The sequence below is a fragment of the Malaclemys terrapin genome, chromosome 11, assembly GCF_027887155.1.
Source record: "Malaclemys terrapin pileata isolate rMalTer1 chromosome 11, rMalTer1.hap1, whole genome shotgun sequence".
Taxonomy (NCBI): Eukaryota; Metazoa; Chordata; order Testudines; family Emydidae; genus Malaclemys; species Malaclemys terrapin.
The window spans coordinates 43,912,607-43,930,164 of record NC_071515.1 but is presented as its reverse complement, the minus strand read 5'-3'; the positions used below and the strand labels follow the sequence as shown (position 1 = coordinate 43,930,164).

General features: G+C 40.6%; 1 protein-coding gene across 2 annotated transcripts in view; it reads left to right on the top strand.

Annotated features, from left to right (window-relative positions):
* XIRP2 (xin actin binding repeat containing 2) overlaps positions 1–17,558 on the top strand; it is a 147,010-nt gene that overhangs the window by 25,091 nt on the left and 104,361 nt on the right. The gene's annotated exons all lie outside the window — the stretch shown is intronic.

Genomic DNA, 17,558 nt, shown 5'->3' with positions numbered 1-17,558 from the left:
ATTTTTTATAAATAAGCAAAGTAGAACAATATACGATACACAGTTTCTTACTTTATTCCATGAAAAAACCTAAATTTTGCCAAACAAAGCCCCCCAAACATTTCTGGAGCACTAGCAACTTTGAGATTAAGTTCCGATAGATTTCAGAATGTAGAGTTTGCTGTCAGTTCTCTTATCCATATAATCTAATATATAGTACCAAATACGTCACAGGGCATGCTTCCCACCTAAAAACTTAAGTGGAAAATAAGTTGCAATGAGTTAATCTCATGAGCTTTCTAAGAGTTGTCTGAATTGCTGACTGTGGGCTATATAATAGCTAATTATTATGATCCTGTTTCAATGTTTACTTCCATTGTCATTAATGAGGATTTTAGCTGCGTGTAGTATTAGGTCATATGAACAGTTTAAAGAACACTATCCTCAAGACTATTTTCTTTTTCTTTCTTCTTTACTCACAGGCCAATCTAAGGCTATGTCTACACTGGCAATTGAATGACAAAACTTATGTCATTCAGAGGTGTTTAAAAAAAACAAATCCTTGAAAGACAAAAAAGTTTTGCCACGCCAAGTGCCAGTGTAAACAACACATTGTTGGCAGGAGCGCTCTCCTGACAACAACGCAAATGCTGCTTGTTGGGGATGGAAGAATTCTGATGGCAAAAGAGCTGACAAACAGTGGCTACAGTGTCCGACTTTTAGCGACATGGCTGTGTCGCTAAAAGCTGGGTAGTATAGACAAAGCAAAATTCTCCTAAAATAAGTAGTTGAAAGGAAAGGCATAGTATGTAACATACCTTACAAAGAGAATCCGAGATATAAGGCATCTAGTAGGGACAATGGGAACAATGATTTTTGGAAATAGCGAAATCTGAATTAGTAGCATTCATTAGATAGGCTAAAATGGATACACTTGATCATATTTGACACTCTTTTACAGATTTTTTTTTGTATCGTTCAAACATAATCATAAAACTAATCAATACAGTAGGTATTGGCTAATTATGCATGTAAAGTAGTAGACTAATTCTGATACGACTTTTCAATTTGAGGGAAGTACGAGGTGAGGTGAAGTCACTCAAAATACAATCAGTTGTACAAGCATGGAGTCCTTTCGTGTTATTACCCACCATACGATATATAAAACAGAGTGGCTCTGGTCAGTCTAGTGAGACCCACAGCAAGGTAGAGTACAAGATTAGCAGGCAAATAAAGCTGCACTTAGAAATAAAGTAAACAGGCAACACTGAGGGACTCAGACCACCAGGAATGCTGGATTTCCAGAAAAAAAACTTTGCACAAACATGGAAGCCATGGAAGCAAGAGTGGAGTCTGTATACACAGCTGACCATAGGGGATAAAGATGAGAAAATTTGGAGGAGGCACCAGGAATTCAGTCTATGTGCACATGGCTAGAATGCTGGCTGCAGTTCTCTGTAAATAATTCTTTTAATAAAGAGCCAGGTTAGTTTTCCAAGCATGGAGTTCTGTCATCTTATTAACCAGCATGTGGTACATGAAACAGCAGAAGTAATTTTAAGAGCTGCAGGAGTAAGTCATTTCCATTAGGGATGATTTAGCAGTATTCAGGAATGAGGGGGAAGCACCAACAGAGCAAGGGAGATCATCTGAACTCATCCTTCACTTTAGAGCCAGATTTTTATCAAGAGACTCTGGTAAGTCTTGGAAAACCCACTCCAGTGTGTTGCTGAATTTCCTCATATAAGTGAATACACATATTATTATGACCTTAGCCTTTTTCCTCAAAATGAGACTGCCAGTTGTGGTAAACCACATTTAATTAAACCATATCTTTACTCAGTCAAATCACTCTGAATGTGGTTGAGGAAGAGAGACACATAATTTAGAATCTTATACTTAGTTTGTACACCAGAAATAACATTTTTGGATCAGAGCTGAATTTTGATTGGTAATTTATATATTAAAACAACAATAATCACTGATATTACAGCCCGCTAATACTACAATGCAGTTCAATACTATCTTGCATCTCTGTAGTGCCTTCAGACAAAGCAACAGAAGAGATTTTGCAAAGAACATAAAGTTAAAATGGTTACAAATAACAAAGACCATAGAATCGCCAGTGGCAATTTTTTAAAATATTAAATAAGATAGCTGGTTTTTAAGGCCCTGATCCTGCAAAGATCTGCTCACGAGCTTAAAGTTAAGCACATGCATGAGTGTTTGCAGAATTGGGGCTTATTTTTAGATTTAAAACGTACAACAATTGAAGGATTTTTTTTTTACTTTAATAAGTAAGATATTCAGTGCTGGAGAATAAACGGAGTATAAGTTCTAGAATAATAATACTTCACATAGGATTTGTATTGACAAGTCCAGAGTGTGCTATTATCTATATTGGAACCAATACATGCGGAGAAATGAGACCCATTAAATGAAATATAGACTGACTTCTAAAGCATAACATTCCTGTAGTAAGTTTACCTCTTTGAATAGAATCAGCACTCTTATCACAGTTAGAAATAAAATTATATGTGTAATTGAGTGGTTAGAACAGGGGACTATGATGAAAGATTCATAATCCTATAGCCAGCTTTTGATACTGAATCATATAAGGCAAGTCACTTATCCTGTCTCGTTTTACCCAGCTGTAAAATGGATTTAAATTCCTACCTCAAAGGGGAATAAATGGATTAATTACATGTTTGATAAGCCCTCTGGGATCCTTTGGGGAAAAAAAGGTGTTGTAAAAGGCTATTTGAATATCTTGTATTATTATTTATATCCCTTCCTTCCTCCCTACAGTAAGGCTGAGAAGCAGAACAATTGACCCTTTCCTGTATGAAAAAGAATTACTTGTGATAAACTGATAGTACATTCGGTTGGGGGAATGCGTGCGGGGGAAGGAGAAATCAATCCACTGTGCTGACATTACATTCCTACAAAATGACAACTATTTAAATTATAATTACTATAAATTATACTAGCGTTTAAAAATGTTGGAATTTTAAGGCAACTCAGGCTTGTGCTTGTGAGACAGCGATTATGTATGTTTTTCTTAAAATATGTTAAAGCATCCCAATTGGGAAAGTAATTTTATGCTTGCTTTTTAGAGAAATCTATTCAAAGAACACATTAACACCACCATTAATTTAAATAATCTGGTATATATTCATTAAGCTGTGTCCGCTGCAGAAAATTTATGAACTGCTGCCAGAAAGTAAATGAAGGAAACAGATGTTTAATGTAAAAAGGTTAGACCTTCATTAAAATTGTTTAAACAACCAGCAACTTTTCTCCCCTACACTTCGGAGAAATGCTTATATTAATTTAACAAAGGCGTGTGATGAGGGAGGGAGGGAAGCCCACCATCACTGTAAGTTAGTTTCATAGCCCTTTAGCACTTGCATCATTTATTCTTTGTATTTCTGTTAGGGATGAATGAAGGGTACATAATTATTGAACAATAAAGTGCATGTGCGCTGTCCACATATAACCCAAACAAAATGATTACCCCAACACAAAGGATGATCTCGAGGGGTCTCTGTACAGTCTAACTTTGGATTTTGGTATAAACATTCATTGTCTCTGTGTGCAATTTATATTGCAAGGCTTTTCATTGTCTTCCTTTGGTTTCCATAATTTTTTTCCTGAAGCTAAAAGGGCCCTTTACAAGGAAATGCCCAAATATCTATGTTACTTCAGTTTTAGCTTCTGAAGAGTAGCTTTTATTAAATTTGGTGTTATTTTTTCACTTAATGGGAGTACTTCTGTTCTGTGCTTGTAACTTCATGGTAAATGTACTGGATAATTACATATAACTTGAAATAACAGAAATCACCTAAAGAAATACAAGTCCGTTTTTATTCTTTTTTAATTCATCTTCGTAGTGTTCTGCCCTGTCAAAATGTAGCATGATGCACTAAATAGCTGAGCTATCAGACGCCAGACATCCAGAAATGATTTGCTAGTTTATTGTCTGACTTCTCCAACCTTTCATTCTCTTTAAAAAGTGAAGGGACAGATTGTCATCTGTTGCGTATTGTCATAGTTTCATTGAAGTCTGCCCCGTAATCTTTATTTTTCCCCAGTCTGTTTGAAATCTCCTTCTGTCTATTGGAGATTTTTCAAAATTCCTTCATTCACAAGCTGTGCCAGATCTTTACACTTTCCATGGCAGTACAACTTGCATATTTATTTTTTCTTGTACATCAATTACTGTCAACAATTACTTTTCTTTCCCCCTCACCTCTTTTACCAGTTTTTATTAAGTACCCGGTAACACAAATATATCAGTTGTACTCGATTATTCTATAATGTCTACTTCCCATGTCTTGTTTGTTTTAATAGTTTATGCTGTTATTTTTGAAACATTCATATACTTTTATAAATAGAGATTATACTTTTCACAAATAACTATGTACCAGTCCATCACAATGTTCTGCAGAACTGAATGTGAACTGGCCACAAATGATACAAATTTAATGACAACTCATCATTTCCAATATGGAATGGCCTCCTAAATTCATTATGGCCTCCCAAATTCAATTTCCTCATTCCTTCCCATAATACTGTAAGTAGCTCTGTTCATTCAAAATATGTGAACATTTTCCAAATAATTTGGAGTTTGTTTAGTTTTGTATTGTTTAATTACTTTTAATATAACAGAGACAACTTTCTTACTATTCCACTCAAAATGATCATACAATTCATATATGTTATTTTCTGCTTTCCTGATTTGGAGATGTGTATGGCAGATGGAATAAGTTTCAATAAAATCTCACCTCATGTCAGGGGTGGCCAACCTGTGGCTCCGGAGCCACATGTGACTCTTCAGACGTTAATATGTGGCTCCTTGTATAGGCACTGACTCTGGGGCACCTATTGTCCAGATTATTATGACAATGACGGAAGTTTGCTTGTTTAGTGAAAAGAACTGTAAACTGCAGTTGGAGACAGCACTTTGTTGGTTCTGTGTATCAGTCCAGCCAAGGCAACAAGCTGCACAACCCCGCTGAAGATGGGAATTGGCCCCACCAAAGGTCAGCAGCTCTGGGGCCTGGTTCGATGGGAAGATCACTCTGCCTCTCCTCAGACTCAGACACTCTGCTGTGCCTCTTCCCTTGCAAGTATTTTCCCAAATGAGAGTGGGGGTTACTCACAGTTCCTTCACTGCAGCTCCAGACACAGCAACAGTCTTTCCTCTAGCTCCAGAGAAGCCACCAACCACCTCTGAAGCTCTCTGCTCGATCAAAGCCCCAGGCCGCTCTCAGCCGCAGTTAGCAGCAGCTTCTGGTCTGGACTCTAGACAGAGCTCCACACCAGCAATCTTATTCCTCTCCCAAAATGGAGTCCACTGCCTATTCTCCCTGGAAGAGGTAGTCTCTCCTCTTGCCCCAAGACATCATGTGAGTTGCAGTCTCTAAGGCTAGATTGCAGTGCATAGGATCTTCCCAAATGGAACATTCCCAATTAAGTTCAGAGGTCCCACCAGAAACGGAGGCCTACCTGTATATGGTAGAGTAAACTGTGCCTTCAAATGTGCAAAATATCTTGTCTGAATATATATAACGTTAAACAAGAATGTACATCATATGTACACATACAAGTAACATACAGCATTTTGAAAATGTAGTTACATAAATCTAGCAAAAATGGACAAGACTGTAATTGCCATCTCCTGTCCAAGAAGCTTTCTCCATTGAAATGTCAACATATCAACTAAATCACCTTCAGTATCTGAATGTTCCCTAATTTCCCGTTACTTACGTCAGCTTTGTTTTCCCTCCTGAGTGAGTCAGTTTGTTAGCATATTTTCTCACTCCCACACACATCTTCTACTGTTGCCAACATCAGCCCTCTCCATTTTAGGGTTGCCAGCCCTCCAGGATTGGCCTGTAGTCTCCAGGAATTAAAGATTAATCTTTAACTAAAGATTATATCATGTGATAAAATCTCCAGGAATACATCCAACCAAAATTGGCAACCCTATGCGTTATTCTGAATACGTTACTCACCATCTGAACCAGTTCCTGTTATATCATATCTGTGTCATGGTTGTAACACAACAGTAACTTAAGTACTTTTCTTAAAGCCTCATATTATAGTGAATATTAGTGACCTAATAGTTAAGGATGTGTATATATGAGCATGTTACGGTAAACATTTCCCTGGGATAAATTTTGCATATAGTGAAGGTCACAGTTTTAAAGGGATACTCATTTGTGCACTGATGCTTGTTTAAGTATGCAAGTTCTGTCATTTGCACATGCAGATGATTATTTGTATTTGTAAACAGAGTTATTCCATGCAAAAGTACCTGCTCTACACAATGAAACAGAGATTTTTGCATGCATAAATGGTTGTGTGTGCACAAAAAGGATCACCTTTTAAAATTTAACTTAGTCTTGTTCTCCCTCCATATACACAGTTGCTAGTTGCCATACAGTAGTGTCTGTGTATCTCAGGGAAGAACTTGACCACTTTACACTCAACAATGAGTTTGCAAGTCAGTAGGGTGGCATGCATGTAACTTTGAAAATAATGAATATCGTAGGACCAATTTTATTAAAGCTTTGGTTATACAATTTCACATGCAAAATGTGTGCAAAATTTCATGCCTATTTGGCACAACTTTATGTGCAAATATAGTAGCTGAGTATAGAAAAATGACCAGAATTGGCCATATACACATACAGTTACTTGATCTGTGCATGCAGTTGCTTGTACATTATGTGTGACCGTTTCTTTGTTTTAATATAGTCCATAAGGTCTCAGTTGTGCCGTACTACACCTTCAGTCGTTTGGGAAAACTCTTTGATATCAATGGCAGATCCATACATGCAATCAGGGTAGAATATGGAGTATATTTGTAAACTAATGTTTCCAGAAAATTAAAAATCAATAAGCTTTTTCTGAGGGACAGAATTGCAACAGAAAAACTGTTATTATTTTTCACACTTCTACTATATTTGTGTTCTTATGACCCAAAAAGTTCTGTTTTTTAAAGCGAGACATTTCAGACTATTAGACCATAATGTGGAATAATGACCTTTGGTGCTTTGGGACACCACCAAAAATTGCTTGTAATGTGTTGCAGTGGCTTAGATAGTGAATTCACTTCACAAGGTTAAGCATGGGGTTTCGTGATCCTATTGCACATGGCGGGGAGGGATAGCTCAGTGGTTTGAGCATTGGCCAGCTAAACCCAGGGTTGTGAGTTCAGTCCTTGAGGGGGCCACTTAGGGATCTGGGGCAAAATCAGTACTTGGTTCTGCTAGTGAAGGGAGGGGGCTGGACTCGATAACCTTTCAAGGTCCCTTCTAGTTCTAGGAGATAGGATATTATTATAACTGTCCCATTCATTATATGCTGCATATTTATGCTTTAATTAAGGAACTACAAAACCTCCAGTACTTATAATAATTAAGTAAATACGCAGCCCCACAACAATAAAATAACCAATTATCCCCTTCCTATCACCAAGGTATAACTCATACACAAGAACTACATTCAAGGAATATTAAGGCTGCAAGGAAAAAGCTGGAAGAACATTAAAAAAACCATAACCCAGTACAAATCCTCATCGTGAGTATTAGAGGATTAATTCTTAACTGTGAAAATACTTGGTTTTGTGGGTTTATCTAAAATCTTAAATTATCTTTTTTTTTTTTGTTAATCTCTGTTTTTGTTGTTTGGGTCCCCAAACATCTCAGTATGATCTCTCTCTTTCCCCTTCTTTCCCTGATAAATTGTGCATGAAGTGACATTGGACAGGGAAAATCCAAATACCAGTTTCATGGTATTGTCAAGGTCAAGTAAGTGAGAAAATCACATGGCTAGAGAAAACAGTTTACTAATGTGTGCCGGCTGCTCAAGAAAGCTGACTATATCTGCATTTTTTTAAAACTACTAATCATCTTTTGAATGGTGGTAACACAGCTCATCTGTTTCACTGAACATTTTACTTACGTTTTTCCAGTAGCTCTTTCTAAGTTGAGCTGACCTGAATTATCATTGTATTCTGCACCACTCAGACATCATCAAGTATTTCTCCATCTGCACTTTTTTCACCATAACTTGTGGATGGGAGGGTTGATGGGGGTAATATTGCCACAGGAAAGGGGAAGTGATGGAAAACATCAGACCTTTAAAAAAAAAAAAAAAGCAACTGACGAATAAAATAATAGCAGACTATTGTGTGAAATTTCCAACACTAGAGATGGAAGCATGTCCATATGCAGAGTAATCTGCTAACATAAAATACTATTTTCAAAGCAGGACACAATAGGTTTTCCCACAAAAATGCACAGGAAACTTTTGTGCCCACAAAACACTACAGCCCTATTTCCGTTTGGACTGTAAAAGACAACAGTACTATTGTGAGTTGGGAACTATCTCCATATATTATTTTTTCTCACCTTCCTTTTCCACTGATGACTTCCCTGTCCTCAATACAAATCTCTGGGCAGCTATAAAATAAGAGCAAGCCAGGGAGCGTGTTCCATCTGCCTCTGTGGATAGTCACCAGCTTTTGGCAGCTGTCCCAGGCCAGAGACTTAAAGGCTTTCCCTAGCTCCCTAGTTTTGAAAAGTGGCCCCACTGCTCTCCCAGTGCACATTCAAGAATCTCACTCAGAACCTAAACAGCTACCCAAAATTAGATGGCTTTTGTCCCTCCCTTCTCCTTCCCCTGCCTTGCTGCAGAGCCTCTGCACAGCAAATGGGGCACCACCTATATTCTCTGCTTCTGGTACCCAAATTCCCAGCAGATTGACTCTCACTGGACCCTTGACCTTTTCAGGAAATGAAAGGAAATGCTGTGACGAAAAGAGAAAATATAGAACAATCTAAAAATAAATGGTTAAAGGATCAATTTAAAAAAAAATCCCAGTGATCCAGTTTTTACTATAAATATCCCAGTACTTTAGAAGAATGTATTGAGGGAAGTAATACTCTCCCCCCCGCCCCCCCACTTCCACCCCCACCCCTTAGCTGTATAATGTGATGCTATAGACTAGGAAAGTGACTGAATTTATTGATGGCAATTTCTGGGCCATACCTATAACTCTTTATGGCTTCATAGTTTTAAGCTGCTTAACCATATCCATACCTCCACAAAAGACACAGAAATATAGGAGGAAAATATAATTTTGTTTCTCTTTTTGCTGGTGTGTTTTTACTGCTGACAGAGTGTTGGAAGCTGCTGTGGTTGCAGAAGGAAACGGTTTTCTAGGAAGCCGACTTTTTTTCTCTCTTTTTTAAAAATCATTGATTTTATTCCTGTCAGAGATATTTTTAGTACTTGATTTAGGATCTGATCCAGCAGAAATTCTCTTCTTGGGAATCCACAGTTGTAACAGGCTGACCTCTATTGTACTAATTCTTTTGCATGACCTTCCAGAGGGGCTTCTGGATATGAGGAAGACAGGGGCTTTTGTCTTCCTGACTGAGATCTGAAGCTGATGCTGTGGCATTCTGCAATCAGACTGTGCGCTATCAAACTGGTTTAAGATAATGCAGAGCTAAGAAAGGAGATGTCTCTCAGTGATTCTGAGTTGGGTTCCTAATCACCTAGCTCCTCTCCTTTCAGAACATGAAATTGCCAGTCAGAGACGGCTGAGAAGTTAGTCTTTGTAAAAGCTTATTTCTGCAAAACCTAAGACTGATATAAGTAATGTAAAAAAAATCCAGCATATTTAGATTTTAAAATATGCGATCAGTAGTACTAAAAACTGGGTCAGAGTAACATCCTCTCTCATGGGAGGGAACTAAGTGGGAAGAATTCTCTCTGAGGTCCTTTTCGAGGCATTTCCACAATATTATTCCATCACAGGGGCAGGGTTACCTCCCCATAGAAGGAACCATGGATCCTGAGAGTTCTTTTCACCCTTCCCCATTATTTACTGTGGGGAACTAAATGTCTTGTTTTAGTGGAGCCCATTGTTAAGCATCCCCCCAGTAGTGTTTCCAACCCATTGTACCACTGCACCAGGGCATGATGACCTGTATGTGAAACTGACTACAAAGTGGTTATTAAAAAATCATGTCATTTTCATTGTCTCAGCTCAGTGACAAGTAAATTAGATTTTGAAAATATGCTAAGCTTTTACTTGTAACATAGACAGCTTTAATACAAGTGCCCATTTAATTTAACTTTAATTTTCAGCATATTCTACATCTGAAGTATTTCTTTCTAGGGCATTTTGGCATTTGTGACTGAGAGAAATAAAAGCATTATTTTCCAAATACTTTCTCTTTCATGCTGTTATGTCATCTTGTTTGTGTTGGGGGTATTGGGAGGAAGTTTGTGTTTTTGCATGAATGTAATTGGTAAATTTAACAAGATCATGTAATTGGTTGACAAGTTTTTCTGGCAATTTTAAATAAAGCCATTTAATTGGTAGGTGGAAAAATAGGCATTGTCTTGTCTCTCCACAAGTGTTTGCAGGGCTGGTGTCTGGAACCATTGACCAGTCCAGGAGACCTAGATGCAATTCTTGCAGAGCAGGGTAGTGAAGTGGGAAGGTGGCAGGAGGTAAAGAAGTCCATTACTCAGGCGAGAGTGTGAAATCAGCAGTGAAATGGAAATATATACTTGTATTGTATGAAGCGAAGGAAAGTTGAATAGGAAGGAAATAGGTCTGTGATTTGAAAGTGCTAGAATGGTAGGGGGCAGGGCAGATCCATGGACTAAACAGGGGTGAAAGAGGCAAAGCAGCTAACAATGGAAGGCAGAGGAAAATAAATTAGGTGGGCACACTCAGGCTAATGATCAAAATTTCATGTGCCTGCTCCAGCATCTACCCACCTTTACTGATTGATACTACTTTCAAGCCTTGCCATCAGACTACAAATCACCAGGGAAAATAAACTGCACAAAATGTCTATTCTTATTCTCTTTTCCTCAGTTGTTTTTAGTTATCCTGCAGAATTTATCCTAATAGAAGTTGTACAGTTGATCAGTTGTAGCTCCATTACATTTTTTACTTTCACATTATCATTATGTTGCTTCAGGCCAAGATTTTTAAAAGTGATTTGGGGTTCCTCAGTTTTGGGATACCCACTTTGAAATAGCTTAATTTTTTCAGAAAATACTCAGCACCCACTCTTTGAAAATTGGATCATTTAAGGTGTCTCAAGTTGGGTTCCCAAAATCACCAGTCATTTAAGAAAGTCTTGGGCCTAGTCTGTCAGGTATTTTAATAAAGTGAAAGAGAAGTATTTGAAATGCCTACATCTTAAATTAGATAATGGCTTAAAAAAATGTAATTATTTGCTCTCACTTTCAAAGGAAACATGAGCTAGAGTGAGGGAGAATTTTTGGCAGGACACTCCTAATGGGAGTTGTGGGTGCTCAGCACTTCTGAAATATTTTAAAGTTGTTGACACAAAGCCAGAACAGTTTTTTTTTTTAAAGGTACTGTGGGCAGAGGCAAGCACAGGAGTGGGAGCTGTAAAAATGCTTCCTTTCAAAGAAACAGAATATAAGGATAAAACTACTGCCTGTCACACTTTCAAGCTGCCAGTGAGCATAGTTGGGAAATAAATAAAATAAAACTGAACACACAGTCATACAGACTATCAAAACTAGTCAAAGTTTTAAAAAGTTTTGACCAGCATTACTCTCCATCCTTTTTCTCCTGGTTCTCTCCCATTGTCTTCCCTGCTTTCCCATTTATTTTTTGACACCAACAGTTGCAAAGGGAAAGACTCAGATCACTATTTCTGCTATAGCTGGCAGCAGCATGAAACACACTAGATCCGAATCACTTCCCTCAGGAATTTCACATTTCTGTTGTCAACCATGTAGGGACTGGGAAAGCTATTTCAAAAGAGCACTTCAGTTTCCCAAGAGAACCAGAGACATGCTACATTTAGTTGCTATAGGTAATGAGTGATTCCCTCCACTGTGTGGATAGCACAATGTCCCTCTTAAATGTGCTACACAACACGAGTTCCAAATAGCCCATTAAGTCTGATCTGTTTTCTAAACGCTTTGGGGCAAGAACAACCCTCCTACTGGCTGGTTCTAGTGAGGAGTGAAATACACTAGTACTGCAAAGGACAGGTACATGATGACAAGTAGGGAGGTTATGTATGTTTTCTGTACAAGAAGGGCAAAACATATAATTTCAGCATAGTTTATTTATTTTAGTTTAAGGGAAACAAAAAACAAATATCAGGAGATAGAAAACAGGTTGTCTCTCTCTTTCTCTCTCTGAAATTTTTCTCATAGCTGAATTTTTCTCATAGCTCTAGCCCCCAGTAGTCAGGCGGGCAGATGTCTTACACCTAATAAAGATACAGTGAAGAGAATACTGAATGATAGCTACGTATGCCATATACTTATAGTTAGCCACTGAGGGAGTCCTCATATATGCTTGTAGAAAAATGGCCAATAGCAGAGCATTATTATGGTGTTAAACACAATGCCTAGCTAGAGCAATCTAAATCATGCAACAAACCAACAGTTCAACCCCCTGCCCTCCATTTTAGCCCCAAATACTGGCACCTCTTTCCCTTGATAGTTGTTGAAAGGTACATATTTAATATGGTGTGAACTCAGGGATAAGGTGGTCCTGGTCTGGACTCCTCTGAAGGCCAAACTTCTTAGCTTAGTCTGGTTGGAAACTAAAGTGTGAAGTTGGTTTTGGGTTTGATACAAGGTACCACTATCTTTTGCCTGTCTTTGTCAAGTCCTTGCTTGCTAATGAGTACAAATTAGAGCAGTGGTCCCCAACACGGTGCCCGCGGGTGCCGTGGCCCTCGCTGGCACATTTATGTGCGCCCGCCTAGTGCCCAGCAGGGGAGAGAAGCCGCGGCCCCGTGCCTGCCGGGGACAGAGAACTCCGGGGCTGCTTGGGGCGGCAAAAAAGCCGGGAGCCGGCCCTGGTCAGAGCCCTGCCGCTGGAGAGCCAGAGCATCGTCCCCTGGAGCCGAGCCCAGGCTGCGGCGGCGAGAGGAGCTCCCGGAGTGTGTGAGGAGCAGGGGAGGGAGGGAAGCGGGGCCCAGGATGCAGGGAGGGAGGAGGGGTCCTGCTACCGCCACTGCTGTTGCTCTGAGTCTCCCCAGGGCGGCGCGGCGTTTCCCCACCCGAGTGGGCTGTGCAGGGCGCCGCCGGGCTGGCAAGGGGGCGTGGATCCCGGCTCGTGCGCTGATGGGGCAAGTGGCTGGGCAGCCCGAGCTGCCAGGGAGCTGCTCCCTCCTGCCCCCAGACCTAGCCCTCCTCACACCTCCCCCGCCTCAGCCCCGTGCTGCTTGCCCCTGACCCCCACAGCGCCAGGGGCGGGGAGAGGCAGAGCCCGGCTCTGAGCGGGGCAGCAGGAGATACTGCCCCGCCGGGGGACCCCCGCGGGTTCAGGCACCTGGGGGTCAGTGTCCGTCCTCTCGGCTCTGCCTGCACGGGGCTGGGGAAGCAGCTGTCAGTGCCTGCCCCTCTCAGCCCTTGCACCCCCCATCCCGCTCGCAGCCTCTTCACTTGTACCTCCCCCCATCGCTCCTTCGCCGAACCCCTTCCCCTTGTACTGTCCGTTCACCTGCATCTCTCCCCTTGTACCCTCCCCCAGCCCTCTCCTCCCACACCTCCCCCTTCCTCTGCACCTCTTCTCCCGCAACCCTCCTGATATCCCCTCTCCTCCTCCACCCTCCTCTGCAAGAACATCACACCCCGCTTCTCTGCCAGTGTAGAGCCCCTAAGCCCCCCCACACCCACTCCTCTGCCTGAACCCTCTTTACTAGATTCCCATCCCTTTCCGGGTACAAGGTTTGAGGGTTAGTCCGTATGCCTTCCATGTGCATTTGGGTGCGGGTGGGGGAGGGCACTCGGGGGGGGGGGAGGGAGAGCCCAGGGCTGGGGTAGGGGGCAGCCAAAAAATTTTTTGCTTGGGGCGGCAAAAAACCTAGAGCCGGCCCTGCCCTGGCAGGCGCGGGGCCCGCCTAGTGCCCAGCAGGGGAGAGAAGCCAGGGCCCCGCGTCTGCTGGGGACAGAGTACTCCAGGGCTGTGGGCACCGGTGTTCTCTGTCCTCGCGGCTTCTCTCCGGCTTCTCTCTTCTCTCTGGAGAGAGTCATATATTATGTAATATTAAATATGATGTTTTTTGTATTATTTAATGTACAAATACAAAATAAGCCTTGAAAAATTGTTGGCGCCCACCACACTCTTCTGAAAACATGAATGTGCTACTGGCCACAAAAAGGTTGGGGACCACTGAATTAGAAGATGACATTTAAACACAGTGTTTGGCCTAATAATTCTTTCACTATTCAGATATTCATGTGCTTTAGACCATCAGGAGTTGCCCATAGTGTTGTTAATGTAAACACTGCAGCTTGCTAAATTATATTGTACATATCTCTGAAATTGTTGAGTGCATCTTTAAAATCTCAGTCCTTGACCAATAAATAAGTAAATAGAGAAGGGAGGATTAACATATGTTAAAGTTACTATTTGAAATGTTGGTGAATATGTAATAGAGTAAAAGATTAAAGGGATAATGTCTCCAGTTATCTAAAATCAAGGATTGTATTGTGCATTAGAAATTCAAATTCCTAGGTGAGTGTTGTGTTAGTCACAATTATAACCCTCACTTCAGAGGGTGGCAGTGCTTTCCAAACTACTGAGACATTTTAAAAGTAAAGCTGCCAACAGTCTTGACAGTATCCCTTCACTAAAGTCGTCTTTCTGTTATCCTGAACAGTTTGTTGCATTAGCTCTTTTGCGAATAATGAGTTATGGAGTAGAAGCTAAAACTCATTAACACACTAAAATTTGAGTTATGCTGTATTAGTTATCCACTATAGTGAGTTGTTCTTTATTAGTTCTTCAGTCGGTATATCACTGAAACCACATACTCTATGTAGATAGATCCTTAAAATGGGTCTGACTTGAACTCTTGTGAATACTTCTGCTCCAGGCCTGCCCCCAGCCATATCCCTGGCTCCTGCCCTGAGCCTTGGTCCCTGACTTTACAGCTCCGCCCACAGCCTCCGTTCCCGGCCCCAGACCTGCCCCCAGCCTCAGCCCTAGCTCCCTTACCCCGTCCATGTCTTGCCAACCTCCCCCCCTCACTCCGCCTGTGCGAGCTGCAGCCCTGGTCCTGGCTCCAGTGTGGGAGGGGCGTGACTGTGAAAAATTTGGGGACCACTACACTAGACAGACTGGTAAATTCTCTCAAATAAATTACAGAACGCATAAAAAAATCTAAATTTCTGAAATTATCGTAAAATGCTTTGAAATCTACCAAAAAAAAAGTGCTATTTAAGTGCTAAGTGTGATGCTTCCAGAGAGTCCCTAGGGTTTTGAGGCCCCTCACTACCACCTTCTGTTAGCATGAGGAAGTAGTGTCTGTGCCTGCCTTGGGTCAACTCCCCAACTCCACCAGCCACAGGCAACACTAGCACTCTGCTCTAGGCCTCCAGGCCCCACTATCACTCTACAGGTTGGCAATAGGCAAACTCCAACCATTGGGTCCACCAAGTATCTTCCTGAAGTGTCCAACTCTCAGTATTCACCAGTCCACTTCTTCCAAGGAAGCGGTGCACTCCAGGTTACCTGTTGCACCCCAAATCACTACTCCATTCAACCCACAGCACGTAGGTTTATTTAACAAATCATAGAGATTTAAGTAGTACCACATAGAAATATTGGAAATAAATAGTTACATATAAAATAAAATCATAACATGCATTCTAGAGCCTGGAATTAACAAGATACTCTCATGTTGAACCAAGTATTTGCTCACCCAAAATCCCTATAGAGCTTTACAGCCAGGCAGTCTGTGACTCTTCCTTCATGAGACATGCATGCTGTCAGTTTGCCTCCTAGGTTAAGAATTCAGTGTGTCTCGTTGCACTCCAAGTTATACCAGTTCAATACTTTGTCTTTATTCATAAACAGGACACACACACCCTCTCTGTGTTCTCTGCCAGTTGGCACCAAAGGGTCCCTGGGTCACAGTAAGTATTAGATATTACAGAATTAAAGTATAACCCACATTTAGTAAAATAAATATCTGATGGTCCATTGGGTGTACTTTGTATTTATACTGATTCAAAAAGAATCAAGAATGAGGGGCAGAAGAAAAGAATATCAGGAAGCTTCTCACCTTGGTCTCTAAAAAGTGAAAGTGCTTTTTATTCCTTTGCTCTTTTTTGTGTGTGGTAAATATGATTGTAACAGTGTCAAGAACTTGTGAGAACACTTCATATGATGCCTATTGCTGCTGCTAGCTTCTGCAGTGATGGGCATAGCATCTCACTATATGGCCAAAATATATTGTTCTAGAACTTCCATAACGAGGAACTATCTTTAGTACACCCACTCCCGTCCCCCACAGAACATGTCTGTGCAAACCAATTATTATTAACATTTGTCTATTGGGCCACAGTTGTACTGCAATTGTACAGAAATACCTGACCAAAGATTCCTATTAAAGGTGTAAATTTGCTCTTTCTGTGCTGTTGTACTCACATACAGCATGCATTCATGATATCAATTTTGAGGGCCCCTCTCATAAAAGAAATGAATTATGTACCTGTGGTTAACTTTTAAAGCAGACCCAAACCTGAAACAAATCCTGTTTTATGCAAATATATGTTGTGACACATGGGTAATATTTAGCCAATGTCAGAGCAATTTTACAGCCAGTGTTCAAATTCAGAATGATGACCAAAAAATTACTATAGTATCATGTTGCTGCTGTTCTTGCCTCTTCTCAGCATCATGAGGCCAGCAGTCTGCATTCCTCCACACTCAATTTCACAGCACAATAGGTGCGATGTGAAAGGTCACTAAATACTTTTAACTAGTATTTGGAATGGGATGCTTGAAGGGTGCACTCTGCCAAGGAGCACACAACCTGTAACAGAATTATATATTCCACCAATACCCAAGATCTGGAGGAACTAAAGTGTGTTAAAGATCAGAGTAATTCATACTGAAAGCAATTACTATTGTAGGACAGAGGTGTAGTCAGGCTCCATAGAAGTTGGAGATAGAAGTGACCTATTGGGGTCATCTATAACACCTCTTTCCAGTGTAGCACTGTACTTTACAGTTTATTTTCTAGTGCTTTCTGTACTGTATGAATGGCAATAACACCTATCAGGAATGACAACCACAATGGCATGAACTCATTTCTCAGGCACAGGAGAGCAGCACAGAACATACTATTTATTTTCACAAACAAAGACACACAAAAAACAAAAAGCCCCCTCCCCCCCAAAAAAAACATGGGAAGAGTTTTTAGGTATTTGCATTAAAGAGCTTTTTTCTTTTTTGCTATTCGATAAGCTCTCAGACACTCTTATTCTAAGGTCAGTCACATTTTCCCCAGGTCTCTCTTCAATCACTGGTAAAATTTTGAAAAAGAAAAAGTAGGGATGTTTTGTTACTGTAAAGGAAGATATTTAATTGTTTAATAACCTGATTTACATATATGTAGATAATTTGCATATAACCATATACTTCAGTTTAAAAAAAACTGTGAGGATTTAGTGCTTCTGGAATGTATCGGCCTGACAGTCCTGCTGATTGAAATTTTCTGGTTGGGCAAGCTTCCCAAAACACAAGGCCC